At 39.8% G+C, this 15,453-nt stretch overlaps 1 long non-coding RNA gene across 1 annotated transcript in view; it reads left to right on the top strand.

Annotated features, from left to right (window-relative positions):
• Positions 1–14,807, top strand: part of LOC144207744 (uncharacterized) — an 84,987-nt gene extending 70,180 nt beyond the window's left edge. The window contains exon 5 of the long non-coding RNA XR_013328779.1: positions 14,677–14,807. This is a non-coding gene — a long non-coding RNA (uncharacterized LOC144207744). The remainder of the gene's footprint in view (positions 1–14,676) is intronic.
• Positions 14,808–15,453: the final 646 nt, after the last annotated feature.

Genomic DNA, 15,453 nt, shown 5'->3' with positions numbered 1-15,453 from the left:
AGGGACGAGGAGGCAATCATGCAATGCTAAGATGACATCTGGGCGCCGCACGTTTCAATTGGTAAAAGTGCTATGTGGATAGTTCAACTGTTTTTTTGGAAAGTTTGATAGCTTTTTTAAAAATAACATACAGCCATATATTTGTTTCCTCTTTTGTAGGATGGCAATTTTTGGCCCTGTGGGATACTGGCCGATATACTAGTAATGGGAAGTATTTTTGCAAAAATGAAGTAAATATTTTTTTCAAAACTAACTGTTTGGGCACTTTGACTAATTGTGTCATGGCTTAGTCAAATACTGCTTAACTCATTGTCAGCCAATGACTAGACTCGCAATCCATTTGAAGTCCGAGGCTGGCAGAGGATAAATGTTAAATCATTAATTGGGCAAAGTGTAATGTAATCAAAACTATTTGAGGCAAGAGGAAGAACAACACATTTAAATTTTAGGGTTTTGGCTGCCATTGATGGCATCCAGTCCATTTAAAGTTTGAATGATTGGACATTTACTACTGATAAACTAATTGGGAGGAGGGTGTAGCTTGGAAAGAGGAGGAGCAAATGTTAGTTTTTTTTTCTCTTTATCTGCTGGTAAAAGTTTATAAATGGCAATATGTTTGTACACCCGTACATTCCAATTGTCTATTGAATCCTAGCATTAAATCATCCTTCCCCACGTATAGCAATAATTTATATGTATTTGAAAGGAGGCAGAGATATGCATTTGGCTCACATATAATGAAACAATATTGATTTTTACCCCATTGGTCCTACACAAATGCAAAAAAAAAAAAAAACATGTCAGAAGTCTATAGAACTTTATACAGCACGATTATTCCCAGGTTGTAAATTCTGCCCCGTTAAGATCTCAGGACCACAAACCACATAAAATTCAATCAATGGCTGCCTACCCGTCGCACCGCGACTCTCTCTTGGCCGAGGCTTCTTAAATCAAACAAAATGGGGTATGCAGCATAATTGGGCTGTGTAGAAGTCGCTTCATAAAACACGGCAGGGCTGACATGCTGCCATACGACATCCGTGTTTATTTATAACCTCTGTGGCTGGTGGTCCAAGAAATCCATTTTATATCAATATTTGACATCAGCTACGACTGAGGGGAAATAATGCAACAGGTAGGACCATGGAATAAATGTATTTTTCTGCTTTGAATACATAAATGAAGCCTAAGCAACATGACCAAAACCTAGTAAATTGTCAAACAGTTCAGAAGGTGATTCAACTAACGTGGATGTACTTCATATATTAGAACTGCAACAATACTCAAAGCCATGATTTGCTATACAATTGGCTTTGAGTGACAACTAAGTGCTGGCCTCTTAATTACAATGCTAATAAAGAGGAGGCAAAACATTCCTCTCCTGGCATATTGGAAGTGACATGGCTGTGGTGGGATGGATGATCCCCCAGTTAATAATTCCAATCTGTTGGTCAATGAGTCGTTCGATTGGGCAGCTGCTGAAAGCGTCTGGTGTCAGCACATAATGGCCACAAGGAATGTTGGCAGATGATGTGGACTATCCAGTAAATACAGTGGCATTGCTAGGGTGCCCAAACTATAGTGACTACTCAACTTTACATGTTAAACCCAAGGCTATTCCTAGCATCCATTAGTTTGACATATTTACACAGTCATTGTTGCTACAGTAAAAGACCCCAAAATTGTGCTGTTCCAAGGAGATCATACCTGAATTTTGATATTTGCATTTTAAGGACACACACTGTTAATATTTTTTTCAGTTAAAAAGGAGTGCACACAAAACAGCAAAACATGATGATGAGCTTAGAGGATAATAAGACAACGACCTCCATGTTCCATTGAGAAAATCTCAGCGGCTGAAAACCGTCGAGTCCCGCAACTTATTATGGGCGCCTTCGGAATCCCCTATTAGGAATGAGCGCTTGGAGTTAGAGGAGGGAAAGGGGGCTTTACATGAAATTGAGAAAGTGCCAACGCACATTTATTGGCTCTAATGTGCTACAGGCCACCCCCGTCACCATGCGCCAAGCAAGCCAACATAATAACCTTTGCCAGGCTGCACCGCGCTACCAAACTCGCTGGATAAAGACCTTACTGAATATAATCTTTAGTTATTACACACGTTATTACTATTTGGTATCCAGGTGCAGGTTGTAAAATATTACCTTAGCATCGGTAATTCTGTTTTTATGTAGAGAGAAGAAAAATAAGGTTCACTTTATTATAACAGTTAATGTAACCCGGAACTTTTGCCTTTTCTCATTAACTCTTTTCACTTCTTTTGATGGGTGTACACGTCAATTGTTTTCAAGGGGAAGGGGGTGGAAGGGTCTAATGTCGCTTCACAGAATTTCAAGCTTGGAAACAATTTTACTGACTCAAAACAGATTGCAGTGATGCGCCAGTGGAAATATGAGATCAGGCTCGTTTGTACATACATTGAGACAATTTTAAGTGAAAAACAGTTCGCTAAAACCAATTGTTTTTTAACAGATGAAAATAGAATTTTTCCTACTTAAATGCTCTAAAATTCTTTAACATCGGGTAGGCAGCTTTCCCATTAGCAGCCATTGCCCTAACGGCAACCCCTCCCAGATCCAATGATCCCAAAGATACATTCCTAAATTCTAAGAAACCTTTCAACCTAAAATCACTAACTCCACCACAAATTTTTGCTTTCACCAGAGTCAAATATTCTTTCATCAATTTATTGGAGTTTATCCACACATGTTCTGAAAATATTAGTGCTTCCTCCCTCTAAAGCTAATTGAACCTTCTTCAAAACTAGGTTCTTAGCCATTTATGATTGACAGACTTGTGTTAAGTGGAAGATTGTCTTCTTTTCTTGTGTGTGCTGGGGCTCAGGTGTATAACAAGCGACCAAATACGGAACCGATGAGAGCACAGGCATACTCACGTGGGGCCAAAGTAATAGCAGGCGGGCGTCATTAATTACCCTCTCACAAACACACACACATCCACACTTGTAAAGTAATGAAGAACATCCTCCAGGAGCAGAAGGAGTACTCTCAACGACTGATTGGTGATTGATCGCCCACAGAGCGCCTCCTATAATGTTCACTGTGTGTCTGTGTGTGAGGTGGGGAGTACTTTCAGCTCCCATCTTGCTGAAAAAGGGCTGATATTGGAGGGGCAGCACAGAAGGCTGTGTGAGGGGAGCATGAATTCATTAAATGTGCCAAATCCTTTCTTCAAAAATTGATGGAGCCTCCCTTTCCTGAGTCTGTCTTCCACCTCCGCAGAGAGGCAAATGCAATCGAGTCATAAATCTCCTTCTAAATACATCATCGCTTGCACATTGTTGCCTTGTTTTTCCCCTAAACGGGAAAAAAACGTGGAAACTTATTTGTCTCCATGGCGGCCGTCTCTCTTTATGGCGAAGTGGGGATTTCATGGGTTACCATCTGACCCCCGCCCCACCCCGCCTCATTTAAGAATATAGTACTCCCCGTCAGAGTCAATTAAGCAAATGACATGTTCCTGCCTACTCCGACCAACTGGGTGAGAGTGATGGGGCGTTTCCTCCAATGGGGTTTCACTCACTTTTCTTAAAGAGGCATTGATTGGGGAGACATTAAACATTAAAGTAGTCAATTATCTAATAGAGAAGGCAGTCTTGTTGTTGATTGATGGGCAGAATGCCGTTTGCCTGTCTGAAGCCAAAGTGGGCCACTAAAATGTTCAGGTCAAAGGACAAAAACAATGGCCAACAAAAAAAAGAGAATAGGGTTATACTGTTTTCTTCACTCAAGCAGTAGCTGTTGTTGTTGTTCTTGTGAACACACACTTTGAAGTACTACCCTGTCATTTATGAACCGATCATCTTGACACTTGGTTGGTACACAACATTAGCCAGTATCTATTGGTCGTTAGAGCCAGATTTTTTATTATTTTGTATTAGGGCTGAATAATTAATGCAGACTTATTTTTGCGTGAGTTGTGTGAGGGAATGCATTCATGGTTGTTTCAACAGTTATTTTGATCAATTTATTTTACTCTATATTTCTTTACCCTGAATATTACAATCTTTTTTTTAAAAATCCCCAAAATATTTTTTATAAATAAAAAAAAACAATGAGCACTGTCCATTGATAAAAACCCACTTATGCCTCTGTATTTTATCACTCTGAACCCCCCCACCTCCAAAACAAATAAGTATTCATCAGCCACACCAACTAAACTCAGCATCTCAGTGATGACAAACATTCACTTGTTGACAGCGACTTGTTCAAAAACAACCTTATGCTGCGCGACCTTGCGATGACAAACATACAATTGTGAAGATAAAAAAGCCTCTCTTGGGGGAGTTTGTCTTTTCAGCGGTACGCACGCTGGGTCGAGCTGTCTCCAGGCTGTTGTTGTCTTTGTCACTAACGAGGCCTGACAATTCCAAAGTGGTCCTGTTTGTTCTCCTTCGTCAGCCCCTTGGATGCAACACACACACACACACACACACACACACACACACAAAGTCTCACTCTCTCCAGTGAAAGCAGATGTCCTTTTGCCAGCGGCACAACTTTCAAGTTGACAAGTTCCCCCCAGAGAACAGTTATAAGGCCAGGGGTGGGTGGGAGCGCTGGGTTATGTAGCAGCAGAATTTGTGACTAATAGCCAGTTTGATGTGACAGCGCCCCGCCGTCTGGGGAAATTGAAGCGCTTTCGCTGCGTCGATTGCTTTTGTGTCTGGTGTGGTCGGAGGTTATTGTCGGGGGCCGCGCTCGCTTCCGCGGCAGCGGGCGGCCAGCAACTTTTATATTGCCCCCATTGATCGGGGGCCCCGGTAGCGTCCCGCTGTGGCTAATTTGCTTGTTAACATAAATTTGTCCAGGCGGCGGAGAGGAGGTTGTTTTAGTGTCACCTCCAGCCGTGTTGCTTTGCGCTCCTTCATTCTCAACAATAAACATCACTGTTTATGAGGACATTGATGACATTTAATCAATAGTGCCAACAAACCCTCTAAATGCCAGTGCTCATCTCAGTTCACTGGTAAAAAGTGAATAGATTCAGTCCAATTGTGTCTGATGTTTTTTTTTTTTAAGCGAACAGTTTTGATAGAAAAAAAAATCCAATTTTTAGTCAGATTTATTTATTTAACCAAAATTTGTCAAATCCTTAATGACATACACATATTTTCTTTGAATATCAAAGATAAGTGTATAGTTTTTGTTTGGGGTTTTTGACAGTTAAATAAGTGAAATTTATTTTTGAGCCAAAATATTGTTTTTTCAATTTTTTTTTTCCATTAAAATGTGTAAAATATTTTCCTGCATATCTCCTTAGATTAATCGTTTTATCTGAATGGATATAAGAGGAATAAAACAATGAAAATACAATCAGTAGCTCCAATGACCACTTTGAAGAAGTCCTTTTTTTGTAGTATTTTACTCATTGCATGACATTGACATTGATGAATGGCAAATTCATTTCAACTGGAAGGACTGGCCTTGAATGCTAATTTGTCAGCGCCATTTATGGAGCTGGACGTTCCATTCATTTTGCCTGGGAGGGGCATTCATTCCTTAGCCCCACTCAGTCAAAATGAACATCTAATGATGTCAATGGCAAACAATGAGTTAATGTAGACAATAGCAGTCTTCTTTTTCTTTGCTTTTTTATGGGGTGATGACATTACGATTGGAGGCAGAGCATTTTGCGCCTTTAATCCGCGAGGCTAGCCATTAACTGGGCAAAATAGGACTCTAAATGACAACACATGGCTCCATCATGAAGGGGGGGGATCCTCTTTTTTTTAACCAACAACAGACGCGGCGCCAGTGCGTGCGCATGTATATTAAATTCTTCACTGCTAATCCGGGTTCGGCCGTTTCGCGTCCAGCCGGAGTTTAGGGCAGCAAAAATATTAATAATGCATCGAGAAGCTTTAAAGGGGCCGGCTTGTTGCTCTTGTTGTTATTTTGTAAGCGACCAATGAAGAAGCAGGTGACAGTTGATTTTATGAGATATTGAGCCCTGCCAAAGCCCTGGGAACGCCCCCGCTTTAAGGTTTCATCATACAACTGGGAGCAAACGTAGAGGCTGATAATGAATATTTGGAATATTCTCACGCGTGTTTGAGCGCCTCGGGAGGCTCCCAGCCGTCTCCTGGTCTCCTTCTCCTAGCTGGCGTTATCCTGGCTCGCTCTCCGTCGCCATTTTCCCAGCAAGCCACATCTTTATGGAAAAAAAAGATGAAAATAAAGGAGGGTGCCCAATTGCGCGCTAGGGGAATTTTTTTTAAAAAAAAGGGCGGAAAATGTACAGACGTCGGCTTCGATTTGTTGCCTGGGTAACGTCAATATTACTTGTTTCTACATGAAAACAAATGAGTCCTCAGCTAGTAAAAAAAACCAGCACAATTCATTAATAAAGTACATTAACTAATATATGGGGACTCCATCTTCCAACTAATGTTTGCATGTGTCAACTATAGCACAGTCAGTGAACTCTAATTAATTTGCTATATGCCCTCAAGCTGTGTTTGGGCCAATTTTGCCTTTACCCTTCCCTAGCTTAACCCTGACCTTCAGCCCACCTTTCACCCCTTTCCTATTGCAACCCTCACACATCGGCACCTTCAACCTGCCTGCCCAGTGCCTCTGGGGCACATCTGCTTTGGCATGCTCTCTCTGATAATGTTATTTTTAATCTCCCCCCCAAAAAAGATGCATAATTGACACTGACAATTGATATTAACAGGAAAAGGGGTACTAGGGTTGCACTCAAACTAGCTTGGGCTGGTTGTTATTGACCATTGTGGCGATTTTAGTGCTGTGTGGGTATCGATGCTATTGTAAACATCTGTACAACACCACTATTAACATAAGTAAATACTGTATTTGAATCTACTTGTACTTGAATGGTGTGGTCAGGATGTCATTCTTGATTAAATGGCCGCTATACGATTGTATATTAAATTGCTGATCTTTGATTTTTACTGAAAAATAATGACTAAATAGCCGTCATTTATTATCAAATTGAATGCATTAACCCATTTTTGAGCTGTCCAAGACCAAATAGGAGCATTCAAAGAGCCAAAGGTGGTCTTATTGATGCATTGGCCCATCGCCAACACTTTTGCCCGCCTCCCTCCACAAAAACACACTTTTTATCCCTGTCCTCGGAAACTCCCCCCAGCAGCTTTGGGCTTTACTTCTTTTGTGGCCTAAATCTGCGGCCCCCGCAGCTACTATGCTCCTGGCCTGCTCTGGGTGGTCACCAATAAGGAAAGACAGCCACGGAGGGTGGTTGGTTTTTGCCAAGAAAAAAAAGACAGTGAGAAACGACGCAGCATTAAGCACACATTGTGTCAAAAGCCTCCCATTTTTCAATCCTGATGCTCTATTTGGGAGTTGTGAGGCTTTAAAGCACATTGAGATAGAAGGAAGAGTGGCTTTCTGGTTCCGTGTTCAGCCTCCAAGAATGTAATGAAAGCAAAACAGGAGAAAATTCCCACATTATTAAATAAAACATGTCGGGGGGCCGGCGGCCAAACATTGTCACGCTAAGAGCAGGAGGCGCAGCACACGGCCCGTTATCTTCTAACAAAAGACATTATTCAGGATGTCAAATCAGATACAGAGTAGAATGAAAATCAAACATTTAATAATGTCATTTTAATTGTGGCAACACCTAGAGTTTGTTCCTTTTTAGGAAATGAACAATGTAATCAAGCGCAACAATTTAGACTTTACATGAAAGACAAAAATACACTTTTTTTTTCATCAGATGAGTTGTTATATGAATACAATAGAAGGCAAGACATTGGCAAGGTAAAATAGAATGCTTTATTTGAAAAAAAGTCTGTTCCTGCAGCACCATTACAAATAAAATACTAGCAATAGTTAATGCATGATTTCATGTCACTGTCCTAGTCGTAGAATTAATTTTTTTCCAATGTATCCTACTTTATTCAAAATCCCCATGACCTTAAAGGTTACCCTGAAGAGTGCCCGATGCCATCTGTCAAGCATGTTGAAAGGAAAAAGGTTGTTTTGGATCATGCAGAGTTAAATATCTGCTCAGGGTAGAAGAGATTTGGAATTAGGAAGGCAATTAGTCAAATTTTCACTGCCATTTTATCAGACAACAGAACAATGACCCAAAGCAAACCTCCAAATTATGCAAAAACTTGCAACAAAGTGGCTTGCACCGTTCAAATTTCAAATTAACTGAATGCGGAAAGGTCTACTAATTTTTTAATTGCTGCAATCTTTGCCAAACACAAAGTTTGGAGTAGAAAATACTATTTAAAATATAAAAAATGGCCATTTCATCAGAATTTAACACCTAAACTCAACCATTTACTAAATATTTTGAGGAAATTATAGCAATAAAAAAACATGGATATCATCCCAAGTCATCCTGACAAAAAAATTGGCAAAATTCTGGTGGGAATTGGCCGAAAGCCATGCTGCAGTCTTGCAATCATGTACTATGCATAGTGTGTGGGGTAAAACAGGATGCAAAGGATGCGAACAACCTCCCTCTTCTTACTTTCCTCCCCTCTCCCTCAACACCTTTCCTCGGGATTTACTTAGAATATGAAAGGATTGAAATAGCACCTGCTGGCTCGGCAGACACTCTGCTACTATATTAAAGCTCACGCAGCCCGAGTATTAAAATCCAAAAAGGTGAGCCTGGCGGTAACTGGAAAACACTGCTATTCTCTGTGAAATGGACGGATGGAAATCCATGGTCAAAGCAACTCGGGTCCCGAGTCCCTTGGCGATGGAAAGCCAGTTGGTATTGTGTTGATGAAAGATAGGCTGCTCTTCTTTTGTTATTTACTTTTTGAATGTAGTTTTTGGTCTTAACTAACACATCGCCAATGAGCGGTTTTTGTTTACATTTAAAGGTCTGGAATTTGGCAAGTATGGGTCTGGATGTGGTTTATTTTTAAAGATTTGTGGAAATTTATGATCTCGCACTGATATTAGTATTAGTAAATTAACGTATTGATGCTGTGGGATATGCTCTTTTTGAGATCTAGTTTCCGATTCCTTTGTCAATCTATCCAAGTTGGTCAAACATTTCTTTACTTTTGCTGCAAAATTCAATTTGAATTCTGTGAAAAGGGCAAGTTTGATATATTTTTGAATCAGTCATCAGTAGTCTTCTTTGAGTATAAGTCACTGACAACTGAAACAATCTCAGTTAGATTTAAGTGCTGTATATTTCCTGAGTTAACAATCTGTCTTACTGTTGTTGTAATTCAATGCTATATAAGACGGGCAATGGTTCTCGAGCCAGACAGCAGACCATAGTTTTTACCATTGAGTTAGCATTTAGTGTGCGTGGTGGTCACTGTCATGCACCCCCGTCCCCACCAGGACTTTTATGGTGCCTGCAGCTGCGTCTGCGGTATTGATTACTTAGCAAACCATACATGTACTCAGACGTTTTTTTTTCTCCTCATTTTTTCAAATGAAGTGATGAATTGTGGGCCTACATTGCTGGCGCCAAGCTGCTGGAAGAGCAATACGTCCTGCATCTAGACGCCACAATTTGATACGAGGGGGGCAATAAAAAAACAGCAACCGGATATATTGTTAATGGTCCGACACTTTAAATATCATCACATGTACACTGAGAATCCTTACAGTTGATTTTTTTTTTTTTTTTTTTTTTGCCAAGTAGGATTTGATAGCAAAATGAAAGCGAGACTTGAATGCAGTAAATCAAACATCTGGGCAGCTGCTAGAAAAGTCAAAAAGATTATTTTTTATGAGGCAGCCACACTGTAAGAAATATCTATCTAGACTTTTATGTGTTTTTATTAAGTCTCAATTTTGATGTTGCCCACCTTTTAAAAGTTGGGCCTGGTTAGGGTTGTTCTGACTCAAAATGCCGCAAAGAAAACATCAAATCCTCCCTCTTCATTTATTCATCCATTTTCCGAACTGCTTATCTTCACATGGGTTGTAGGGGGATGCTGGGGCCCATCCAGGAGAACAATGGGTACCAGGCGGGGGACACACTGAATCAGTGGCCAGCCAATCACAGGGCACAAGGCGACAACCACCCACACTCATACATATGGGCAGTTTAGTGTTCAACCAGCCTACCATGCTATGTTTTTAAAATAATATTGTAATATCTCAGTTCAGTGTCCAGCCTTTGTCGCCTACTAAACCCCTTGGACCTTTACGGTTTTTGCAACAGGTGTCGAGACACTGACTTTGGCTGTAAGACAGCAAAGCGAAACCGGGGAATGTGGGAGAAACGGCCAATGGCAGTAATTTGATCGGCCGTACAACCTGAGTAGTGCCTTTTGCCCAGGGTCTGTTTTCCCCTTTTTTTCTGCCAAGTACTTTTTGAGTGTGGCTTGTCCCCGTTAAGCGTAGCCATCGAGTTGTTGGTTGTTCTCTGAGCCTCTCTTGTCAGTGGAACCGCAAGCTTCATCAATCATTAGAGACACTGGGAGGAGAGCCAATAGAGCCCCCCAGCACTCATTCAAACACGCACACTCCTGGCCCAACTCTGAGAGAATGACTATGTATAAACTATAAAGGCGAACCTTCAAAGACACATAAGCGATGATCCTCAAATAGGCCAACAAGGTCAAGATCAAGTCAGATGAGCCTTATAGTAGTTCTGCAGGAGGTTCAAAATAGCAAATACCGACAGCAAAAAGTTTTGTTCTCGATTATGGAACCTGGTTGTGTGGTATTGTCCAGTGCCGTTATTTTTTTATAGCTTCATCATACATACAAACATTAGCAGGAAATGCAGCAAAGCGGAAAGATGAAAAAATACTCTTCAAACCAGAAAATACTGCAACAATATTGGATCCTTTGATATATTTTATACGAGATATTTTAAACAAGTCAATAAAAGTGAATGATACTGTTATAAATTCAGAACAGCAACATCTGTCTTCTATATATATAATTTTTTTTAAAGTCCATCACCGTCAATGATGCTAAACTTTTTTAAACTGACGCTCTTGTGTCTGTACTGTACAAGGTGTTCTGTCTTCAGATTGCCTCTGACATTTGTTATCTGTTAAAGACATCTGGTTTAAGTATTAGTACTCACGTTGCAGAGGTTGGATTGGGGGTCTTTGTCAGGTCAGGAATGAGTATTTTTCCCATGTATTCTTTATTCTATTTTGGAACTACTCACGCTATGTTTTCAAAGAATCTAAGGACACGTCATTATTTCTGTGTCTTATCCCTGGTACAGATTGTCATTGTAGACACGACGCAGAAGCTCAGGTGTTTGCATGAAGTACACACACGTGTGCATGTGTGTCTTGAGCCATGTTGTAGGAGGTATATTTCCCCAGCTATGTGAACTGATAGTTATCGTCATAAAAGTCGTCAGACATGATTGTGTCATGCAGGTTTCTCACAATTTACTAGCCTTGATACCATTGTGTGGCTTTTTTGTGCCGATACTGTATTGATTTCACATTTTTTGGAAAAAAAGTTGTAAACTGAAAAGACAAAAGCAAATGCAAGCACATAAATGAGATCCATTACTAAGCAAGTTGAATACAATGACAAAGAAAATTCTCCATCCTAAAACTGGCGTTAATAAGGTCACAGTAGTCGCCACCATTTTGACACGTCTAGCCAATTAAAACATTGTTTGCATTATTCAACCGTCCGTTATATTCAAATTCAATCCAAGTTGTAAGCACATATTTAACACACACACAGCGTCTTCACAAATTTGACAAGCAAGCATGAGTCCAATTTGAGAAACTTTTAATGATGTTTGCAGATATGGAAATTTTAACAGCCAACTCTGTGGAGAAGATTGAATGTGTGCGCGTTATAATGGCATAGTATTAATTCACGCACGAGGGTGACGAGGACAACGTGATTTTAATTCTAATGTTTATTAGCTGAGGGAAAAAGGGTTAAAGAATTGCTGCCAGCCCATCCATCCAAAATTGATTGGAAGTCAATGAGTTAATACTTAAGAAAAAAGTAAATTTTTACTTGTTCCAGGCACTCTGAAAATGACAATTTCACTAAAAACTAATAATTTGGGGTCTTAATTGGATCACAATACTCGAAATGGGGATGTATACTACTTCTATCAGACTTTTAATCTGAATAAATCCATGTAAACACAGCAAATATAATTTCCTAATAAAAAAAATCAACCTATCAAGATAGATTGCCTCAAAATAAACATAGTTTTAGGAATTTGGACTGCCTAATGTGGCTAAATGGTGCTTTTCAGTTGCTTGGGCTGAGCTCGACTCATTGAAGTCCATTGATTAGTTTGCGTCTTCGTTTGTTGTTATGCTTTGTTCGAATCCATCCTTGGTGTTCATTGGCGTACTATACCAGAAGCACATCCATCAAATCTCTAAGCGTGTCCTTGCCTTCTGCAGGACGATCTTCAAACGCATCTCTCCGACGTTTGATGTCAATGGCGCCGAGTAGCTGTGGGGGGCTGTCGTTGTCTAATTGATTACGTGAGGCCCCGGTGGTGATTGGGGGTGGAAGTCCCGGCGTTGTAAATGAAGTGTTACGAAGACCACAACCCGACTTCTTCCCTCGGTTATTTTTCCACCGTCGTAATGCTTATAATAGGAGCAAAGTTGCGTTGAAACCGTGGGGTTGTCCTGGATTTGCTGCCTTGTTAAATGGAATGATGGAAGTGTGCTGCTGTCTCTTGGAAGTGTTGCCAGGAAGAAAATGCCTTGAATCTGTGGACTAGATAGTACTAGGATCCTTCACTTTTTATCAGAGAGTGACCCCAGAGAACATATTTTAACTTTTTCATACACTTATTTTACTCTTAAATAGGACCCATTTAACACATTTTTCTGCTTTTGACGACAAATCTATTCTGATTGAATGTTAATTTTTAAGAAATGTATTTATATTCTAAAAATGATAAAATAACAATATTCAACAATAATAAATATGTCACTATTCCTAGTATTTAAGTTTTTTGAATGAACAAAACGATTTAAACTGTGTTGTAACATAATACACATTTCACTAAGACTCAACTATTTAAAACTGCAGCAGGATTAATGCAATCTAAACACAGACAGCATTGTCTTGAGTAAGGACAATTCACCACTTGACATTGTTTCTAGGCCCCTTAGCAGCTGGTGGTCCTGAGCCCACCTCTCTTTCCAACCCTCTCACTTACCCACCCACCCTGTTGCCTCGGGTGAAACGAGCACTGTTATAGCCATTAGTTGCTTGCAATGCTTCAGCATCCCAACTGCATCCCTACTGCATCCCCAAGCACGTGAATCTTTAATGTCCAAAATGCTATTAATATCCCTTGTGGCCATTTTGTTAAATGCTTCTCCTACTTGGCAAACTGGGAGTGGCTTATACCTCGTGAAAACGGCTAGTCAGTAATTGGAGCATCACAGTTTTATGATTTGTAACAATTTGTAACCATGAAAGCCCCTTTTAATCATACCATATTTAAGACATGTGACGTCATCACATTGCCACATTCTGTCCAATGCAGCAATATGAATCATTACTTTGGGTCACAAAACTTTGATGCAACTAAATCATCGACTTATGTCTGTCGTTTTGGTAAAAGTGAGTCACGGTGGTTAGATGTAGCCAAACAACCAATGGAAACCTTTTTAATAATGCTATTGGGCTTTGGTACTGTTTTTCACACAAATATTAAGACTTTGATCACGTTGTTGGGAAGAAAACACAATGACTCACAAACATATGCAAGACAAGAATTTATGATCACAATATCTGATATTAAAATTTAAAGTGATTCATTTGGTTGTCCATGGATTAATGACCATGTAAAATATAATAAGGCATAATCGTATTTAAGCCATTACATAGTCAATGAAATGATGGCCTTTTGAAGTAGAGGATTGCAAATGTATTTGAACAAAAATTTAAGGATAACATCGCCCTGTTAGTGTTTAATCTTTAAGGGTGGAGACTGACCTATTCACAAGCACAATGAGTGATAAAAAGTGAGTGCAGAGAGGCTTAGTATTGATCCACTTGCTGCCCACGAGCTAATGTTGACGCAAGCGCCAGAGATCCATACAGGCCTGTGTGCAACATCAGGGATGGGACACAGTAAATCTAAACATTTGCTTTCAGGTTTGGAGGGGCACAAAATAAGCAGCCGATACAAGGTGAGCACAATGGGCGTTGCCTGTGTGCACAGGCCAAATATACACCAAAACAGACATTCGCGGAGGTTTCAGGTGGCGTTGACTATATTGTGTGTTCATGAAAAAGAGCAGAATTCACGTGGGCTCACTTTTATACAGCAAGTGCCTGCTCTTTTGCCATCCAAATTTGGGAGGTTTATACATGTAATACTTCTGTTAAATATGTGAGGTTCATGCAACCCTATCAGGGACAGTGGTCAGTACCTTGGACAGCAATTTGAAAATTGAGAATTAAAACCTTTAATCCAAGTGACTGTTTTTGGTCATTCCATTCCATTTTTTAAATTATTTTTTAAGAACTTTAACCCTTTCTAAGGCAAGTGATAATCTCCAGTGATTTGAAAAAAATATGTACGACATAATGCTACAATATTATTTTATACATTACACATTATTTGAAAATATTTAATTTTAAATAATGTACATGTTAGCATTCAACCTTGGAGCTTCTCACATGTTTTGAGCAGGTCTTGTTGTAATTAAAATATGAATCCTACTGTGATGTGCAGGTTCAGGTGGAGTGTGCCCCAAAGCATGCAGATAATATATTTCCACCTCCCAGACTTGCACTGGGCTGCCACCGATTATGAACATACATGATCCTCCCCGCAGGAAGACAATCATATCGGCATTAAACACGGTGAGGTGCTGCTTTTTTTTAATATATCATAAATGATGTCAGGGAAAAAAAACACAGCACAAACAGCGCAGTGTGGTGTATAATGCCACTTCATATGAAGCACTACAACAATATTGACATAGCGGCGGTGGCCAAACAAATGTCAGTGGCCTGCCAACATATGAAATGCTTAACGTTACCAATTTTCAGCTGTCAATCAACCGGGAAATAATGTGAGAATCAATTCGCAACAACTAAATTTCCAAACACAGAAGATTGAATTTATTCTCGACAAGAGAATCCAATATTCTTGTTTTTAATGGAATGAAAGCACACCCGTCCACCTAGTGTCAGCACATCATTGCCTCATTTAAATATAGTTTGTCATTTTCTCTTCAAAACTTAATGTAATATCTATCTGCACCCTTAATATTTCCTTAAAGGAAAACCACCTGTTCAGATTTTAACAACCTAAAAAGACAAGGTGAAAGATGTCTTTTATTATGAAGGGCTTAGGTAGGACTGAACTCAAGCTGCTATCGTTGCACTTGTCTGTACCTTTTTTCATAAAAATACATCAAGCTATTGATTTGACACTGTCATGAAAAAGAAATATTTAAGCTATTGTTTATGATTGCTTTGTCTGTTCGCAGTTTCATTTTATTGC

This window comes from Stigmatopora nigra, chromosome 14 (genome assembly GCF_051989575.1).
Source record: "Stigmatopora nigra isolate UIUO_SnigA chromosome 14, RoL_Snig_1.1, whole genome shotgun sequence".
Taxonomy (NCBI): domain Eukaryota; kingdom Metazoa; phylum Chordata; class Actinopteri; order Syngnathiformes; family Syngnathidae; genus Stigmatopora; species Stigmatopora nigra.
This window is presented reverse-complemented; position numbering and strand designations above follow the sequence as displayed.